The 21015-nt window shown below is 45.8% G+C and overlaps 1 protein-coding gene across 5 annotated transcripts in view; it reads left to right on the plus strand.

Moving 5' to 3' along the window:
• The first annotated feature begins 1412 nt into the window (after window positions 1-1412).
• Window positions 1413-21015, plus strand: part of MGAT5 (alpha-1,6-mannosylglycoprotein 6-beta-N-acetylglucosaminyltransferase) — a 337231-nt gene continuing 317628 nt past the window's right edge. For all 5 annotated transcript variants that reach the window (XM_036023647.1, XM_036023648.1, XM_036023649.1 and 2 more), the window contains exon 1: window positions 1413-1789. The gene's annotated coding sequence lies outside the window, so the exon portion shown is untranslated. The remainder of the gene's footprint in view (window positions 1790-21015) is intronic.

A 21015-nucleotide genomic window follows, 5' to 3' on the forward strand; every position in this document is an offset into this window, starting at 1 on the left:
GCCTGGATTTCATCAAAAGGACTTATTAAGAGGAATTGTCCTGCCCATGGAGATTTCCTTGTGGTTATTGAGCATCACCTGGACAGTTTTTGACTGCTAAGGATCCAACACCCTGTGGCTGATAATTTGGGGCTCATCTGGTCAGAAAATGTTAAAGCCATTTCCTCCAGCTTGAAGTTAAAGCTAGGACTGACCTACTGAGCCTAGAGCCTAGAGCAAGCGTGACACAAGAGAGGCCACAGGGTGTTTTCTATTAAGATCCTGGAGTCAGGGGACCTCCCTAACTAGCTGGGTGGCCCAAGAGCTCACTTACAAAATGAGGGAGAAGGACTAAGTCACTTCTAGGGTCCCCAAATTCCACAATTCTTTGTTTTTAAATGTCTCTGTTTGGAGGGTGGGCAGCAGGATGGTGTGATCTAAGTTCAAGAAAGAAGATCCCAGGGAGGACAGTGAAATGGGGATGGAGAAATCCTGCAGGCAACAGAAGGTGAAGTTGGTCATAAACTCTCCTACTCCAGACATAGTTACTGGTTCCATAGTCTGGAACTTGCTGGGGTTATGAACCTTGTCATTTTCACCCCTAAGTACCCACTAGGTCACTCTCCTTGCATTCTAATACTACTTAACAAGGATCTATAATGCTTAATGATGTTAATGTACATATTCTCTCTCCCAGAGCTTGGCTGGATTTAATGACCTGTCAATGTTCTTTGAGGTGCCTTCAGGGCATGGGATGCATTTTATTTCTTTTTGAATTTACAACAGTACAATGTTCAGTTAGCCTATCTGCAGTGTTCATAAAATACAGAGGTGGGTGGGGGAAGAGAAAGAGAAATGGAATTCATTTATTGAACATCTACTATGTGCTAGGTATTGCTAAATACATGTATTCTAATTTATCTTCAAAATAACCTCATGAAGCAACATTAATTATGCTCATAGATAAGGAAGTTAAATTCATATGGTTAAGTGGCTTGCCCATGGTCACAAAAACCAGGTGTCAGAAACTCAGACTGCTTCATATAGCCCATTCTATGAGGGCGGAAAGGCTCAGGTCATGTTTGAGATGGTTGAGCTCCATGTCCCCTAACAGGATTTCACAGCTGGAAGGGACCTGCTGCTTAGAGACCTGGACTGCGCCACTGTGGAGGACGCAGTGCCATATCAGCACTGCATCCTGACCTTGCTAGTCAGTGCCCCTGACCTTGCTAGAATATTATTTATGGCCGGGATCAAACTATCTCTCTCGCTTGTTTCTCCCTTAGGGCTGCGGAATGGTACGGTTGGTAGAAGTCCTCTAAAAGAGGGTTTGGTAGTTTGTAGACGGCCCCTAAGAGGCTGGGGCGTTCGGAATTGGCTGAGCGCTCCGCCAGGGAGGGCGGGGAGTTTGCCGAACGTCCCTGGCCGGAATCCCTGCCTTCCAGAGACGCTAGCCCAGAAGCGGGGAGAAGTTGGAGAGGCCGGGTAAGGGAGGGTTGGTAGAAATTGCACAGACTCCAGCCCTGATCGGTTGACCTCCTGAGGAGTGCCTTTGCTGCGTCCGGGCCAAGTGTGGACGCGCCGTGCGCGGCCCGGCCAAGGCTGGGAGTTTGCAGACCGTCCCTGCCGGGACCTGCGCGGCGGCGGCCCTGCGGCTCCCGCTGCAGCCGCGGTGGCCCCGGGCAGGACACAGCCCTGGTAGCCCCGCCGCAGGCTTGAGGTACCGCAAATCCTGCCCTGCTGCGCCTTGGGACCCGTGGGGACGGTGACTGGCAGGCTCTTCTGGTTTCTGCTGCTGCCCGACAAGGAGGTGAGAGCCACTGGGTCGGGGCGATCGCGTCGAAACTCTCCATCCCCGCGGGAAGATGCACGCTGAGAGGACCGTGAAGGGCGCAAGGAGCTGGGTGCGGGCAGGGAGAGCCGGTACCGAGGGTGGCGCAGTCTGGGGCTTTCACGCGCCTCCCCTCTGCTGCCTGCGTGGGTGCCCCGGTCGTGGTCGCTCTGCTGGACCCGCGAGTGCAGCCGCGGACGCGCCTTGAGGCGCCCACCTGCCTGTTGGCAGCAGGTACCCAGGGAAGGCTGCAGGCCCCCAGGACCCGTGGGGAGGCGGTTTGTTGGCTTTTGAAGGGACTGTCCGGAGGAGGCTTCGGCTTTGCGGGTTGGGGACGAGCGGCTGAGGTTGGCATATGGGCGCTCAGTCCGCGGAGGAGCTTCGGTGGGGTCATGCTGGGGGTGTGGGCCAGTCTGAGGTACCCCGGACCTGGGCGAGCAGGGCGGGCTCAGTCACCCGCCGGTGAGTAGAAAGAGGAAGGAGGCTGGCCCGGGGCCTCAGGGGAAGAGAGATGCGGTGCGCGGTCGCTCTAGTCTGGGTGACCAGGGAAATCCGACGGTGCCCTCCACCCCTTGGGGATGCCTGTTGGCCCGCGATCCCGTCGGCCGGAGAGGCTACCGGGAGCGCTGAGTCCACACCCGCGCCCACACTCCCCGAGAGCATGCTCAGTGCGGCCCTGGGAACTTCCTGCCGAGTCTCGAGCGGCCCCGGCCCCCTCACGGCCCACTGCTCCCAAAGTTGGGGGCGGCGTAGGGGCTCGAGGGAGGGCGCGGAGCCTGCCTGTGGCCCTTTGGCGTCCTTGTTCCCTGCGTCACCCCTGCGGGACCCCAGAGCTTCTGCCCTACGCTGTCCCCGCTGCTAGGAACGGAGGCGTGGATGTCACCCACCCCCGCTCCCCGAGGCCAGGTCCGAGGCCGGGTGGCCAGAGGCCTGGCGGTGGGGCTGCCTGCCGGGTAGACCCGCTTGCGATGCGCTCGCCGCGCGCACGGACCCTGTGCAGTAAGCAGACTGAGTGGAAGGGGGTGTGTGAGCACGGGGCTCTTGGCGCACACACTCGCTGTCACACACAAAGCCTTGGTTTCATAGCTACCGAGCAGTGGAAGGAAGAAGTGACACTTGCATTGTCCAGCTGCTTTTGGAGCACAAACAGAGTGCTCGGTGCCTGGGGGATTCTGGAACCAGCGGACGTTTTCGGTTTTCAGAGATGCCCCAAGTGAATTCTAGGCCCCGGTACTCCTGGCACTTACTGTCAGGCCCTGCCCTGGGCGGACACTGCTGCCTGCACTTGGCTTTGGTAGCCCAGTTAGAGAAGATTGGGCACTTAGGAGGCTGAGAAGTTGGGGTGGAGAAAGCTGAGGTTTGTGTGGGGTTCGGGTGGGATGGCAACACTGCACTTGGAAACATTCGAATCCAAGTGTTTGAGGCAGGATCTCATTCTAAAGAGACAAGTGGGAAGCTGAAACCCCCTCGCCCCACTCCCCCCAGCACTTCTTTATTGTCAGGACCTGAGACACTTGGTTGGTTTTTAACTCTTGAGAGAGGACCCCCCCCCCCCCCCCCCCCCCCCCCGCGTGTTAGTCACTGTGCAACTCACACCCTAAGCCTTGACCTAGGGTCAGAACTCTATTGTTTTTGACTTGAGAAAATCATCAAACAGATTTTCATGATGGAGAAGGCATCACAGGTCTGTCTAGATAAATAAATGTTCACCCCCACCTCCCCACCCTTCCTGTTTTCCTACAAATTGTTTTTGCTGTTATTGTTCAGGGCTGAGATAGGCACCCTAATTTTTATTGCTGTTGGGATGAGAGAAAAACTCCCCTGTCCAGAGATCTTTTAAGTTTTTGCCAGTATCAGTGTGATGCTCATGTTGTCGACCTGAAATGCAGAGGCCTGAGAAATGAGGTGATGGGAGAGGAAGGGGAAGAGGTAGTGACCTTTTGCCCCTTTTAGGGACTGAGAAGAAGAGAAGGAAGCTGCTTTGCTGGACACCAGACTTTTCCTTTTCTCTCCTTTGTGCCAACTTGCCTTCCTGGGTCTGGGAGACTTGTGACTGGAGTCACTAGGGGAAAGGAGTCCGCAGTCCTGGTTTTGAGCTTCACAGGGCTTGCACCTGCACAGGCGGCACTGGTTGGTTTTAAGGCGGACAGCAACCGTGGCAGGACTGAAGGTCTCGCCCAGATCTGCTAGTGGCATCTGTGTGTTTCAGCCAATGCTGCAAAGCTGCTAATGGGCTTTTGAATCTTCTCAGCAGTGCGCATTTCAAGTGCTTTGTGTTTGGAAGTGTGAATACAGTACTCATTTATATATAGTCACACATCCCTATAGGTTTTATAAAGAAGCATGGGCATATGTACGTGCATATGCAGTGTTCTTTGGTAGCATCTTGGAGCTGGAAAGAACCTCAGGAGATCATAGCAATTCAAATTTTCTCCCTTGCCATTCAGTTTCCTCAGTTTAAAAATAACCAACCAGCCTGCTGCCCAGCTGGCTTTCCAAAACATTCTATGCCATAGTCCCCCTGTGACCCTAGCCAAAGGGAAGGCCTTTGGCTTCTCTGAAAAGTGTGACTCCTCAGGATCTGGTCTCTAACATTGGACATGACTTTTCCTGATTCTCCACATGGCTTGGGATCTAAGTCATTGCAGAGTCACTGTCAGATTTTGGCAGGGGATAAGTGACCAGTGCCCCCTGCAGCAATGTCTAGAAAATTGCAAAGAGCAGTTAGTCATCAGTAAGTAGGATGTGAGTTGGAAAGTTTGGGCCTTTTCATACTCTGTGGTCATCTGAGGAGGTAGTTGCTCTGGGCCTTCCCAAGAGAGTGGGGATTCATTTTCATCCCCTTCTCCATGTGTGTCTTGGCCTTCTGGCTCTAGGAAGATGGGGTGGTGGTTGGGGATGGTGGTCTGTATTGGTGTTGTTACTGTAGGTCTCAGGAAAGCATGTGCTATCAGGAGTATTGTCTTTGGGGGTTTGTTACTGTGGATGTCAAAGTTTGGGGGAGGATGCTGGTGTCAGGTGAATAGTTAACAGAGAGTTTTGGCTAAAGGAAGGTGTACGTGTTCCTGAATTCAGGTACTTAACAACAAAGAAAAGAGAAAATCATTTTGTATATGGGGAAAGGGCCACATGGGTGACAGTTGAGAGGTTTGGTCAGAAACATTTGGTGCTTATCAGTGCCATCTTTACTAGGCTGCCTTCAAAGTTCCTACTTGCTTTGAAGTGTAGAATCCCTCCTAATATCCAGAGTATAGCCATACTTTTAATTTTCTGTTTGAAATTGAGAAAAGATCTCCCCATCTCCTTAAAGTTTCTGATGTAAGCCATGTGCCCCTATCCTCTTGTATCCCGTGTCAACACCAAAAATCCAAGCACAGTCATGGTGGCCTGTGTGCCCCTGCAGGCAGACTCGAGTGTGTAGTGTGCGGCACACACACTTAGTGTGTATGTTTAGTGTACGGCCATGCTGTGTGCTGGTGCTGGGTGTAAAGATGTCCTTTTTCAAAATTACCTCCTCACTTTTAATTTGTCTGACCTTCTGTTTCAGTGTGTCAGTGCAGACTAATAGCTCTTGGGAGGCTGCCAAGGTGGGTCCCTGGAGCCTTAGTACTGTGACCATGTTTTCAGCTGGAAGAGTTGGGACTTGAGCTGTGTTTGCCCACTTGCGCTGTTTTATTTGTTTGTTTGTTTTTTTCATTGCCACAATTAAATGCATCCTTCCCCGACTTTGTCACATTTGGAAGGCTATATGTGTGCATGAGAGGGTTTGGAGGAATCACTCTATTTCTTTGAAATCCCACAGAGCTCTTTTCTAAACATACGACCTTCTGAAAAGAAAACAGGACTTTCTTCTGGGCTCTTTTGCCTCAAAAGCCAGGAGAGGCAAACGGGGTAAGCTCTCATGGCTGGATTCAGTAGGTGCAGTTCTCCCTGTAAATTGGCACCCCCACTGCCACGCCTGTGTTTCTGCCTTCTGGACCTTGGCCCCAGGTGGGGCGCTGTCCTAGGGTGGGTAAGGGGTATTTCTCCACCTTGTTGCCCAAGAACTCAGGAGTGGCATTATCTAAGTATTTTATTAGTTGTAAGAGTTAAGTACCAGTTTTTGCAATTTAGTTAACTTATAAAAACATCAGTACTTCAAGGTTATCCCTAGAATAATAACGGCCTCACTTATTTGCATCCGTCTATGATTTTTGTGGCTGGCCCTTGAGGGAATGTGTGCTGCCCACCCGCCTCTGTCTAACCGCCTCTTAGTGTTGTAGTTCTGAGGAGAGATGGCTTTTACGTCCTGTCATGCTGGTCAGGTGCTCTTTATAAATATCCTGCATGGCACAGTCTTCTACTGTGATAGTGTAGATCTCTTGCTTGGCTCAGGCCATGTTTGGGAGTGTGTTGTGTTGGTGATCAGTGTAGTGACTGCATGTCTTGGTGGAGAAATTTTAAGAATAGATGGGTGAGAAAATAGAGATGGTGATGAAAAAACCCTATCTTCTATATTTGACGGGATGACAAATTTTGTATTTCATTTACTCCCCACCTCAGCACTGAAGTAGATAATAATGTCATTCCCAGTTTGTACATAGAGAGACTGATCATTAGGAGTTCGTGAAACCTGGTCAAGGTTACACATGGCAAGTGGCAGAGTGTGGATTCGCATCCCCATGGTCTGGCTCAGGGCCTGTGTGAGCTGGACTGTGCTTAGTTGTTAAGGCTAGGAACCTCACCCTCTCCTCTATTAGCCAGCACCTTCTTTCCAACTAAAGCCAAGAGAAGTCTTAAGACACTTCGGGGCTGGAAGGGACTTCAAGAAGATCCATCTGGATCCTTATCCTTCTAGCTGATGTCGTGGAGGTGCAGAGGTAGAAAACTTTCTCTGAGTCTCACCAGCAGAAACCAGTGGGAAGGCTGGCTCTCAATTCTGACCCTCGGTCCCACGGGAACAGTTGGTGACAAAGGGTAACAGGTATGGCCTGCTGTGCTTGTAGCTTTGATCAGGGAGGAGAATGTGAAGGTATTTTGGTATCTGTCCCTCCCACTCCTAGACCCAACCCTTCTGTGTGCTTACGTCCTCCTTAACCTTGGACTCTGGTGGTGAACCAATGGGTGTGTTCTGGTTCCTTCACTGTCCCCAAATGGGAGAATCTAAGCATGCCTTTAGTTGCGTATTCCCCTTTTTATGCCACCTTTTGAGTTTGACATCTTAAGAAGGTAGCCTGGGATGGACTTGACATTGCACTCTGAGATTCTTATTTTCTCTTTTTCTGTCTCTGTCTTAGGGCTTAGGGCCCCTCTCAGCATGGATTTCTGCTCTTCAGGTGCATGGGTGACCTGGCAGAGGTGGCAGGACTGTTTCTTTTTTTTTTCTCTTTCCCTTTTTATTGAATTTATTGGGGTGATTCTGGTTAACAAAATCATACAAGTTTCAGGTGCACAATTGTACAAATCATCTGTTTGCTGTCTTGTGTATTCACCACCCCAAGCCAAGTCTCTGTGACCGTCACCATTTAACTCCCTATACTTCCCCCCTCGCCCCCCCCACCCCCAATCACCACACTGTTGGCTGTTGTCTGTAAAGACTATTTCTTAACAGCAATAAAGGGCTGGTGAGGACATCCCCACAGTGTATGTGGAATCCTAGAAAGATTGTTGAATGTAAAAGGTCCCTCTGACCACTAGGGTCTTACTGTTTTGTGGACTTTTCCTGTTGGGCATACAAGGAGCACCGTTTCCTTTCATTTTGTTCCTTGCCTAGGATCAGGATTGCGTCAGGCACATCAGTGCTCTCACTTGATTCTGATTCTGATCCTTCAGGTTTCTGGTACTAAATAGTCCTTAGCTGCTCATAGACTTTGAGGTCTAGGCCTGCACAGGGCCCACACAGAAGGGTTAAGTTCAGTTATAAGGCAGTATGCAGATGAAGAACACATTCATTCAGCCCAGATGACTTCTCAGGGCCTTAGTTCTTGTGTTGAAAAGTAACGTGAGTGAATGAGCTTTCCAAAGTTCTGTTCAGTCCTAATGCTGTATAATCCTATATATGTAGCAAAGAAGGTGTAGAATAAGGAAATAAAACTGCCTTATTGAAAAGGAAAAAACATTCAGGAAAAACTCAAGTAGTTTTTGCCTTTGCTGGCAGACTATATAGTACATAGGTCAAATACTTACCTAAGGAAAACCAGCCCTCCATTTATTGCTATCTTTTGGGATGTTTAGTTTTGAATGTTTTGAGTGTTTAGAAATAAGAAGTCAGGTGCCTGACTTCTCAGCCAAGAAATAACCTACTCCCTGTAGTGAAGCTATTTTTCCCCTTGGGATATGCAGATTCAGAGTGGAAGATGATGGGGCGCAGGAGTGCGGGGTGTGCAGGGCAGGGACAGCGCCCTGGGGAGCGTGGCCAGGTGTTCACGCTGTGGCGGGCTGCACCTAGTTCTGTTTGCATACTGTTATCACTGCGGAAACCACTCGGAAAGAACAAGGACTTTGATATCTATCTCCTTGCAGCTGCTTTTTCTTTTCCCAAGGCCAATTTTTTATTTACTAGTGTTCATGCCAGTGAGAAGTTTCCTAAATGACCAATTCCTTCTTTTACGTATCTTTAGAAAAGCAACCTCTCTGCCTCATGCTAAGCATGATATTTCTGTTTTCTTAGTACTACATTTCAGTTTGGCGTACTTCCGTCACCCTGCCTCCTGGAATTGTTCAGAGCCACCTAGGTTAGAGGCAGCACCAAGTGGGGTTTGGAGAGGAAGGGACACTTTCCTTCTCCCACCTCCCCAATAATAATGTTCCCATTGTGAAGACTCCCCAGTCTTCTGTGAGACCTTTGCCAACACAGCCTCAAGCTCCTCTGTCCATCTGGGTGGCCTTTCCTCTTTAACAAAGTTCTCAGCTTTGGTGACTAAGAATGGTACATTTTCCCCTCATCCCCTCTTGTGATTTCTATTGTGCTTGCTCCATTTAAAGGTGACACTGTTCTGTGGGTCACCTCTCACTGTATGTTATACATGCAGTTCTCCTGAGTAAATGTTAACAACTTCCTTCTATAAGTTCACTGTTACTTATTTGCTATTCTGATGTCCATTGAGCTCCAGAGAAGGAAAGTTTCTGCCCCCCACCCAGGTTGCTTAAAAAAAGAAATCTAGCCCTGACTGGTGTGGCTTAATTGATTGGGCGTTGTCCTGCAAAGCAAAAGGTCAAAAGGTTGAAGATTCCTAGTCAGGGGACATGCCTGCATTGCAGGTTCAGTAGCGGTATGTGCCAGAGGCAGCCGATCAGTATTTCTCTCCCTCTCTTTCTCCTTTCCTTCTCCTCTCTCTAAGAATAAATAAATAAAATCTTTAAATAAATGAAAACATCTGGCCCCAAGGATTTCTCAGGAAGGAGTATATAGCTCTAGTAGGCACAGCTGGAAACCCCATTGCCTTGTACAGGACCTGACCCCTGACCACGCGATCAGCTGGGCAGCGTGGCATTTACTGAGGGTAAACTCCGACTGGGGTAGGTGAGGCCTCTTCACAGCAGGCTGGCTGTCTTCCTGTAGTGTTCTGTGATTCCCATCTCCTGTCAAATGAGGCATCCCAGCTTCTCCTACAACTGTGGGATTCTACTGGTGTTCTTCTTGGCTGAGCTCAGCCGACTCATCTGCTCTAATTTCTTTAATCTGTCCTTTAAGAATATTCTTAGGTGTGCTTCTACTCTTGAAGGAAGTACTGTTTGGTTGTGTCTATTTAGAGTTCTGTTTTAAATCATTGGACCTGTGGTAGAGTTTGTCTTTTCTCCCTCACCATGGGTGTAATTCATGGGCTCCTGGAGCCAAGGAAATTGGGACTTGGTGTGTTAGTGAATGAGTGAGTGTGTGTGTGTGTGTGTCCATTTTCAAGTAGCGCTAGGGCTTGTTACCTTATTGTCCTGTCATCTATGAAAAGAAGTAGGAGCGATCCGAGTTGGCGCTGCAGATCTGGAGTGGCCGTCAGTTAAATGAAGTCCCTGCAGAGTTTCTGTGAAAGGATTTTGGTGGTATGGCTTTCCGCCTAGTGCATGCTTGGAGATGGTACAGGTCCTGATTTTCCTGTGCTTTCTACAGACTGCAGCAAAGGTTTTTTCAGTCACAAGTTGCTTATTCTATCGTACTGCCTTTTGTCTAATTGCCACTATAACTGGAATCAGATACAGCTTTCCTTTTCTCATGCCACTCCTGGTTAGTGTTCTCCAGGTTCCAGACTTTCTTCCTCCCAGTCTAGAGGCTTCAAGAGAGACTTTTCTGTTTCTTCAGTGTCTGTCTTTAGGATAAAGATTACAAAATTATGTAATCGTTCTGTTATTGCTATAACAAATAACCACAGCCTTAGTGGCTTAAAGCAACACAAATGTATTAGTTTATAACTTTGTAGGACAGAGATCCAGCATGAATCTCACTGGCTAAGATCAAGGTATCTGTTCCTTTTGGGAGCTCCTGGGAGGATCCGTTTCCTTGCCTTTCCCAGCTCCTGGAGACCACGCACGTTCGTAGGCTTGTGCGTCCTTCCTCCGGCATCAGTGTTGAGCCGAGTCCTCGTCCATCTGTCATCAGGTTGGGGCTTTGACCACAGCTGGGAAAGGTTCTCTGATTTTTTTTTCCTTTTTTGTACTGGTTTATTACTTAAAAATTAAACAATGATAATTATAATAAATGTATAATTTACAAAAACCCTATGTTTGTTCATAGGATTTATACCTACAAGCATTACAGTACATTCATCTGAAAGACTACAATCAGATGGATGTAGGAACGTGAATTGATTTGAAAGGATACTTATAGCCTGGGTATACGAGAAACAGTAAGTAGCTGTTATATAAATGAAGGCATAAATTTACATAAATATAAGAAACATTAAATTCTAGGAAAAGATTCTCCGATTTTGAGGATCTGTGTGATTAGATTGGGCCCACCCAGGTAATCCAGGATAATTTCATCTCAAACTCTTTAACCTAATCACATCTGTTTTGTAAGGTGAAGTATTCTTAGGTTCCAGAAATTGAACGTCTCTGGGGGCCACTCACCTGTCTCCCACAGTTCTCAGAACCTTTTGCAGAGAAATGGTTTCCTACTCCTTATGGAAAGTAACTGTTCCTTTCTATTGAAGAACTGTACTGTCACAGGAAATGTGCCTATTTCCTTGTTGTTCATATTTTTAAATTCAGTTGTATCTTAGTGTCTGCCAGGGATTGCATCCAGGATTTCCCTTTGGATACCAAGATTCTTGGAAGCTCCAATCCCTTACATAATATGGCCTAGTATTTGATTAACCTACATCTGCATATAGGCTACAGCAGGTTGTGCCTACATATCACTTCATTAGCCTGGATTCAGTAGTGCTTGGTGTATGGCATGTTCATGGTTTGGGTTTTTTTTTTTGGAACTTCTTTCTGGGATTTTTTTTTTTAATTTCAGTCTGCAGTTGGTAGAATCCATGGATTTAAAATCAGTGGATATGGAGGGCCAACTGTATATTCAAATAAACCATTTGCAAAACACAATATGTAAGGTTGATGTTTAGTTGTAGCTAGACACTGAGCTACACATGTTTACATGTTCCAGTTTATGTGACTGTCGGCAGTCCTGCTACTACAGTGAGGGAGCTGAGGTGCAGAAGAACCCTGCCCAGGGTCACATAGCTGGAGCGGCGGAGTCGGGGTACAGATGTGGATCTCGCTGGTTTTGAAGCCCAGTTCTTTCACTCTGCCTTCTTGTCTCAGAAGTGATAATGGAAAAACAAAATGAGGAAGGCAATGGGAAGTTTTAAAATAATGTGAAATCTCTCTGCTTCTCCCAAGGTGATGACAAATGATAAATATTGTCTGTGGTAGATTGATTCCACTAATGGCCCCAATTAATGGCCTCCCCAGTCCACACCCTTATTTATAACTCTTCAGCCCCATTCCTTGCCCTCCCCCACCACTGGGATTTGCCATGAGGCCTGCTCTAGCCAGCGGAATGTTAACACATGCCATGTAAACAGAGTTTGGAAGAGTCTAGGAGTTTCTAGTAGCCTTTTACACATCTGGGCTGCATGCAAACAGAGTTTAGAAGAGTCTATATACATCTGGGCTGTTACACATCTGGGCTGTTCTTGTAGGTCCCTGTCACCACTCTGAGAATATGCACAGATTAGCCTGATGGAGAGGTCTGAGAAACACTTGGCAATGAGCCAGGTTGTGTCAGCTGAGGCCATCCTTCAGCAGCCAGCCCCGACCTGAATTCTAACATGTCCAGCCAGATCACCAGAAGCACCAGCTGACCTGTAGTATTATGGAAATAATCGATGGTTATTGTTTTAAGCCACTGACTTCTGGGGAAGTTTGTTATACAGCAGTTGCTAACTGATACATATCTTGCCAGATATTTAAATAGCACACAAAATATTTTAGTGTCCTTTTGAAAATCATTACGGACTACATGTAACTAAATATTCTTTTAAAATATTTAATGTTTTTTAATATTTTTTCTTTCTTTAAATATATTTTATTGATTATGCTATTACAGTTGTCCCATTTCCCCTCTTCACTCCCCTCCACCCTGTACACCCTCTCCCACCCACATCCCCCACTTTAGTTCATGCCCATGGGTCATATACATAAGTTCTTGGCTTCTACATTTCCCATACTATTCTTACCTTCCTCCTGTCTATTTTCTACATACTATCTATGCTACTTATTCTCTGTACCTTTTCCCCCTCTCTGCTCCTCCCACTCCCCTGTTGAAAACCCTCTATGTGATCTCCATTTCTGTGATTCTGTTCCTGTTCTAGTTGTTTGCTTAGTTTGCTTTTGTTTCTGTTTTAGGTGTGGTTGTTAATAACTGTGAGTTTCCTGTCTTTTTACTGTTCATGTTTTTTATTTTCTTTTTCTTAGATAAATCCCTTTAACATTTCATATAATAAGGCCTTGGTGATGAACTCCTTTAACTTGACCTTATCTGGGAAGCACTTTATCTGCCCTTCCATTCTAAATGAAAGCTTTGCTGGATAGAGTAATCTTGGATGTAGGTCCTTGCCTTTCATGACTTGGAATACTTCTTGCCAGCCCCTTCTTGCCTGTAAGGTCTCTTTTGAGAAATCAGTTAACAGTCTGATGGGAACTCCTTTGTGGGTGACTGTCTCCTTTTCTCTTGCTGCTTCTAAGATTCTCTCCTTCTCTTTAATCTTGGCTAATGTAATTATGGTGTGCCTTGGTGTGTTCCTCCTTGGGTCCAACTTCTTTGGGACTCTCTGAGCTTCTTGGACTTCCTGGAAATCTATTTCCTTTGCCAGATTGGGGAAGTTCTCCTTTATTATTTGTTCAAATAAGTTTTCAATTTCTTGCTCTTCCTCTTCTCTTTTTGGTACTCCTATGATTCAGATGTTGGAACATTTAAAGATGTCCTGGAGGTTCTTAAGCCTCTCCTCATTTTTTTTGAATTCTTGTTTCTTCATTCTTTTCTGGTTGAATGTTTCTTTCTTCCTTCTGGTCCACTCCATTGATTTGAGTCCCAGTTTCCTTCCCATCACTATTGGTTCTCTGTACATTTTCCTTTATTTGCATTAGTATAGCTTTTATTTTTTCATCTAATTTGAGACCAAATTCAACCAATTCTGTGAGCATCCTGATGACCAGTGTTTTGAACTGTGCATCTGATAGTTTGGCTATCTCTTCATTGCTTAGTTGTATTTTTTCTGGAGCTTTGATCTGTTCTTTCATTTGGGCCATTTTTTTCTTTTGGTCTCAGGGCACCTGTTACATAGAGAGGGGCAGAGCCTTAGGTGTTCACCCAGGCAGGGTAACCCACCTCGTTGGGTTGTGATGCTGTATGTGGGACAGGGGTCCAAGAGGGAATAGTGCCTCTTGCTCCGCTCTCTGCAGGTTTTCAGTCACTTCCCCCACTACCTACAATCAAATTGGGCTCTTTTGGTGCTGATCCCTGGGTGGGTGGGTTTGTGTACGTCCCAGGACCCTGTGCGTCTCTCCAACGAACTCTCCTGTGAGGCTGGGAGTTTCTCCCGGCACCTCAACCCCCACAGGTGTTTTCAGTGGGTGTTTTGAGGCTTTATTTCCTGGCACTGGGACCCTGGGTTCTGCGGTTTCATCCTGCTCCCCAGTTTTGCCTGGTTTATCTGCACATGAATGCCCGACACCTTGCCGGCCAGCTAGATGCCTTCTGCACCACGCCCCTCCACGCTGGGTCCGCCCACTGCTGTGTGCCCAGGGTCTGCGAGCCGCCCTGCCATGACCCCTCTCATCCCAGCTCCCTAACTCCGCCCCTCCTACTGGTCTGGATGAATGTGTTCTCTTTAACTCCCTGGTTGTGGGACTTCCATACAGTTCAATTTTCTGTCATTAATGGTTGTTTTTTGTTTCTAAACTGTTGCTGTCCCTATTTTGAATGTGCAAGGAGGCACAGTGTGTCTACCTACGCCTCCATCTTGGCCGGAAGTCTAATATTCTTTTAAGAATATACTTTAGGCTCAAGAAGTTGCCCATTATGTCTATTCCTTCTCCTTTTTTTCTCAACATAACTTCTGTAAATTCTTATCAGTCTCAGTCAGAAGCAGACTTGTTTTCCGTTCTCAAGCTTTTTATTATTTCTAATAGAAATTTCTATCTCTATTATTTCTGAGGCAATTGACTCAGAACTCACATATATGCAAGAAAAGTTCATGAAACAATACCTACCCTGCTACCTCTGATGTCCCCTCATGTTTTCTGTTCTATTTTATTTACTTAAAAATGCTGGTTGCCACTATGGCCTGTTACCCATTCCATAAATAAAATTTTATCAGAACACAGCTACTTGTTCCCGTTTGTTCGTCAGTGTTGTTCACAGCTGCCCTCAGGTTACCGCGGTAGAGTGGCATGACTGTGACTGAGCTGATCTGGTCTACAAGCCTGAAGTGCTTACTTGTCCCCAGCTCTTGAAGAAAATGTTCTGACCCTTGCGCTCAATTGATTTCATAACCCATCAGTTGGTTGGGACCCTGCATTTAGAAGACTGACTGTTAGTTTTTGTGATATTCCTATGGAAATTAGAGTAAGTAAATCTGACAGATGTGAAACTAACCCTTTTCCTGCTGACAACTACGTTTTTGCTATTTAACATTATACCTAATTGGCTTATATAGGAAACTTTCCAAGCAATTCTAAAATGTTTCCTTTTAAATAGTATTACCTCTGCCCCGCCCTCCCCACTATTTTTTCTTTCTAATTTAAATGAGGTTCTCGTGGAAACTAGCTGGAATTAACACGGACCAAATGCCATTCAAGTGCTACTTATTTATTCATTAGATTCCAGCAGTGTCTTTTTTTGTGATATAATGGGTCCATTAATGGAAGAGGTAGAAAGACTGTGACCTTGGCTTTTACAACACTGGTCTGGCAACTGGTCCTTATTGCCATATTTCTGAATGAGGTGGTATTATTTCTGAGCATTAGTAAGATTTAGAGACGTTAAAATCATGGAATTCCAGTGTTAGAAAGACTTTGGAAAACATTTTTTTTTCACTCAGACCTATTTGGGCCCTTAAGACCAAATTTCTCCACTACTTAAATTTTCCAAGCCTGTCAGCAAAGGGCAACATTGTTATTTACGTGTTGTGGCCAATGAGATTGAAGGAAGGGAGCTGAGGCAGAAGAGGCTTTGGAATGATCTGGGTGTCTCTAGAATCTGAAATGCCAGGTGAGGAATGATCACTGGTTCTTTTATTTATTGGCAGTGAGAACGGAATGAAAATAAATGGGCTCCAGGTATAGCATGAAGAACCTAGGTACAGCCTGAGAAACGTCCCCCAAATATGGTAAGTTCTGTGCATTAGAACAGGTTCTCCTGAGCATTTTTGATGTTAACTGCCCCACTCAGTTTAGGTGGGTGGCCATCTCTGCAGGTGGTTCGATGCCTGTAATTAATAAGGACTCCTCCAGGTGCTTGCACCAGAAACTGCCAGAGCTCACTTCAAACAAATGTGGATAATTTCCATTAGGACTGTGGGAGCAGGAGCCAGGAGCTGCCTGCAGCCTGGAGTGAGGTCTTCGGGAGACCTAGGGGCCCCCCTTTGCTTCCTCTCCACCTCCATTTGTCTTCTGGCTGCCTCCGTCTGCTTTTCTTGTTCCAAGGGCAGAACTGTGGGGAAGGGCACTTTTTACTGGGAAAGCCACCCAGGAAGACGGATCTTGCTCTTGTAATGCCACTTCCAGTTTCCTGGGAAGTATCCCTTCAGTGGCCCAGCCTGATATCACCCAGAGGTGGGCAGAGCATGAGCAGTGCAATACGGATTTTGACTAGTAGGGGCATTTTAGAAATTTGGAGTGGTTTTGGTTGTCAGTGATGGAAGGGTGCTACTAGCATCTGTCGAGCAGGGACCAGCAATGCTAACCACCTGTGATGGCTAGAACAGTCTTATATCCCAAGATATATCCTTGTGTTCCACTGGGAAGATGATCCTGGAAGAAAAAACAAAACTGGTTTATTACCTAACACACACAAACAAAGACTGTTTTGCATGTTTTAAGTAAGCATTGAGTTTCTCAGTCGAAAGACGGTGCTTTGTTTTGTTGGGCAATTTGCCATGGGTGATTGCTGTTCTGAAAAATCCCGCCACCCACCGTGTCACCATGTCACCTGGCGGTCCTCACTGACGCCTGGCCCACTGTGGGATTTCACAGGGAAGTACAAGCAACCAGTGACCCCATCATACCTTCCAGATTAGTCTTGCCCAGCAAATTGAATTGCATATTTAAATGCATGTTAGGTTTGTTATAAATTATTTATTTTCCTTTTATTCTCATTTATGTTAGCTCTCTAGACAACAAAATATATATGTTTGAAACTGTGTTTAGGAAGTTTTTCTAAGAATGTGATTTCAGATAGTAAAAGAATATTAAAGTTTGCTTATAAGCTTGGGGCTTTGGAGCTGAGAGAGTTTAGAACATGGTGCTAGGGGAAGTGACTTGTAATTTCCCCCTAGCCCAGTGATTCAGCTGATTTAAACACTATTTAAGAAGTAAAAAACTGTGGCTCATGCATTGGGTGCAGCTGACTGAGAAAAAAGGAACAGGGATTTTGGCCCCATGCTGCAGACCCTTCCCCCTCCCATGCACGTGATTCATGGCCAGGGTCCAGGCTGTGGGCCTCTTCATCATTTGGAAAAGCCACAGGAGTAGGGGATAACGTTGGATTATCCTGTGTGTTTTGTCCACACCACTTTGCAGGGCTTCCAGGGGATCAGTGGGTTTGCATGAGAAAATACCACACCTTGATTTTCACTAACTCCTAACAAAAGTTGAGCAATTCCTTAACCTGTGAATGTTGACGACAAATCGCAGTAATGTTGGTGTTGTTGTCTGTGACTCTGTCACCAATAGAAATTTGATATTTTCATATCATATCATAGATGGCTAACAGATATCTTGAAATAATAATCATTATGACTTTGAAATTATGGTGGTTATTATACTTGCTGCAAGGTAGTGTTTTTTAATGCATTGATAAATAAGCATATGTTATCACAATTTAAAAAATATTTTGATAACCATATTTAACTGTAATTCTGTGTGTTTCATTTTACGCGTTTAAAAGGTCCTGAGAAGGAGTCCCTAGGCCTCACCAGTGTGTGATACAGCAGTCATAGAGTAGGTTTTCAGAGTGTTCATCGCACTATGCACCCCACTGCCACCCTGTGTCTTCTGTTTCTCTGGAGTTGACCCCCTCCTGACTTGGTTCCCCCAAGATAAGGGTATGGAGGGGATGTGGGCTTATCTCTGGTTGTCTTGCTTCTTTCTTAGACCTGGTCAAAGAATTGAGCTTGATTTACCTTTGGTTCATTCTTTCATTCTACATGAAGTACATGAGGAGACAAGTTTGTCAGGACATTCTTCCTGAAAGACTGTGTCGATCAGTGCAAGGTACATAAGGTAATGTATTTAAACCCAAAATGTACTGATTATCTGACTCCCAAACAGAAGTGTGATTTCTTTTTTCATATTTTCAAGTGGAGAAAAACCACAAACATTCTGCAGGAAAATTCCCAGTATGCAGACCAACTTCTCTTTTCCTCTTTGTATGTTTCAGAATTACATACAAGAACTTGAAGGACCCCATTGCCCAAGAAATATGTTGCACAAGTGGCTGCTGGGGTGTTACCTTGCTACTGTATGGCTTGTGGGGGGAGGGACACTGCTCAGACATCAGAGTGTGAGGTGCAGGCAGACAGCTCCCTGGGTGTGTCCTTCACCCTAGTGCTTACCTTGCCCCCGGGTGAGTCCAGCTAGAGGATGCTGTGCTGCAGCTGTGACTGGATTTTTGGGAACGGTGTTAGCCTTTTTCTATGTCAGGAAACTTCTGTTGGTCGGAAATGAGTTTGTCACGGAATAGCCCGCTGCTCTCTGTTCCTTGCGATCTTCCATACACGGAGTCGTTGCTGTGCTGGCGTGTGTGTTTTCTCTTTCTTTCTGTGTCTGTCTTGAGAGCAGGAAAATGCTGACCCTTCCCTTCCTAATTCCGCACTAGTTGAGCGTAGAGAGGGATCTTCACTCATTCAACTCTGATACCTTGGACAACTGTATTCAATAATAATGAGAATAATTTTTTTCACTCTTTGGTTCAAAAAGTATGCTGAAGATTGGAATTGAATAATTTCAAATTTTTAACCTCCATTTTCCTATGGGTCTATTGATTGAATTTCCTAATGAGTAAAAACCACTCCCTTAAGGTTGTAGGAGCAGCCCCACTACATGATATTGTTACTGCTTTTTTCAGATTAAAGAGAACATACATTTGTTTAACAAGTGTTGTCAGTGAAGTGACAGCATCTCTTTCTTCTTTTGTAAACAAAACAGCAAAATCCTGTGCTTCCTGAGCTGCTGATTGCTATTACAGATACATGTGCAAGACTGGGGATACCATTTGGCTTAATTTTTAAAAGTCAGGTACCTCAGTCCTTTTTACTGTGTTATCATTGGATTCATAAGGGCAATTTTTTTGGCTTGAGAAAGTAATGAATTTGAATTTACAAATTCATTGGCTGAGGGGTGATTATTTCATCCAGCTTGAAGGATCTCCTACTCCTTTCCCCTATTTTGAGTTGCATTTCCTTGGTCTACTTTTCATAAAGGTTTATTTCAGGTGAATTTTGATCTTAATCCCACCTTTGTAGAGATAATAAATAAGTCCAGAAAATTGAGAGTATAGGTGTTTAAATATCCATGTGTGATTCCTCTCTTGGTTGGATGGCGGTCAGAATTACCTGTGCCCCTTCTGGACACAGTAGACCCCATTGCAACATTATAGAGTCTGTGGATGGTTTATGATATAGATCATCTCACAATGAGAGTTGATACTGGTCCTGTCTTCAAACGTGTAATCAGTGGTGAGGACCGCACATATAGACTCACGCATTTTCCTGGAAAGTGGACCTCTCGAGCATGTAGCTAATGTTCAGGGGAGTGCTGGGCACTCCTGGGAACCAAGCCTTGAGTATACCATCTAATTCCATGCTCATGACAACCCTCTAAATTAGGTTCCCTTGTTTTCATTGAACAGGTGTGAAACTGAGTTATGGAGAAGTTAAGTGTCCTTGTCTGCAAGTGACTCATAATTTTAAGGGGACCTCATAATTTATCTATAAACCTGAAAGCTTTTGAAGGGTGAAAGGGGGTGGTAATGATTATGCTGGGATAACAGCTATAAATGGGGATATATGGTCCCTCTACTATAGGGTTCAGATTGGGTCTTAATTCAAGTGTCCTGATTTCAAAGGCTGCCTATTCTCCATTAGAAGCATTAGATCGGGCAGCCTCATTTACAGATAAATGGGTGAGGTAGATACCCAGGAACCTCCTGAAGATGAGTTCTGCAGCAGGTAGAGAGACAAGGAGAAATTCCTCTAAGGCTAAATAAGTTTCTTTGGCAATAGAAACTTCTACTAGAGATCTTCTTTCACATGAAAATGTGGAAAGGGTTTTTTTGTTTGTTTGTTTTCAGGAGGCAGATGGTTTTTCTCTTCCTAAAAATAGTTTTTTCCTTTTTCCTTTTTTTGTTGAAATATTGAGTCTGCTTTAGCATTACCAAAAAGATAAAGTGAGACTCATAAAAGCTCATATCCAGGGCAAACATCTTCATAGCCAGTGGCTGTGACGATATAGAGTGATATAATGAATTCTTCAATAGGAAAGGGGTGGATAGAGGAATTTACTGCCCCTGTTTTTAGCACTCTGTCCACGCTGTTATTATCAAGGCTGATTTTTGTGGCATAATCATTACTCTGAGCTGTTAAGATGACATCCCAGCCTGAATATGTTGCACCCCCAGGACTGGACAGTCCAACTTGTGATACAGTGTCTGTTCCTCTGTGAGCCCACAGACACACACGAGGGAACACACCCAGCAAGGTTGAGGACACAAAGATAGATGGAGCTCAAGGTACTTACAGCTGAGATAGTACTTCACGCGGCACTCATGCCGGGGCTATTTTGTTCACTGTGTCATGTTCTCTTGCTTGCCTTCTAGGCCGATGAGGTGTGGAAGCAAAGCTTTCCTAACACACCAGTTCTGGCAATACCACTCCTCTAAAAACAGTCCTGCTGGATTGCCATTCATCAAGTCATTGGTGACAAAGAATGACGTGCCATTCGTTCAAAGGCCACCAGGGGAAACCTATAGCCACCAGGTGATGGTTGAGAATTATGTGGTTGGAAATTTGGGATTTGGCTTTTAATGGAGGGCTGTGGCTTGGCCTTCATTCTACATCCAGATTCCTGAGGAATCTGCCTTCTGAACCTTGGAGCACCTAAAAAGACTGAATCCCTGAGTAGGCAAATGAGACTTTCTGGTGACCATGAAGAAGCTTCCCGCTCACCAGGAGTGCCCAGCGTGACCTGGAGAGGGACGGCGGGGAGGGGGCAGGTGACGCTCAGGGATTGCATCTGCTCTGTGGTTTGTTTGAGCTGCTCCCTGAAGAAGACAACAGTTTCTGGTTGTCTTTTTGAAGGGCCAGATTGTCTCCAGGAAATAAAAGACAGGCCATGAGACAGAAAAAACAAAAACATGAAGCAGGGTTGGAGGAGAGGCATGAGAAGGAGAAGCGAGGGCGTGAAAGAGGTGGCCAAGGCAGCAAGCAGCAGCCATTCCTCTGTGGAGAGCAAGAGACCGTGGAGTAGGCAGAGGAGCCGTGCTGTCTTAGGTGACAGGAGTCTGCTAGGAA

Source organism: Phyllostomus discolor, chromosome 4 (assembly GCF_004126475.2).
Source record: "Phyllostomus discolor isolate MPI-MPIP mPhyDis1 chromosome 4, mPhyDis1.pri.v3, whole genome shotgun sequence".
Taxonomy (NCBI): Eukaryota; Metazoa; Chordata; class Mammalia; order Chiroptera; family Phyllostomidae; genus Phyllostomus; species Phyllostomus discolor.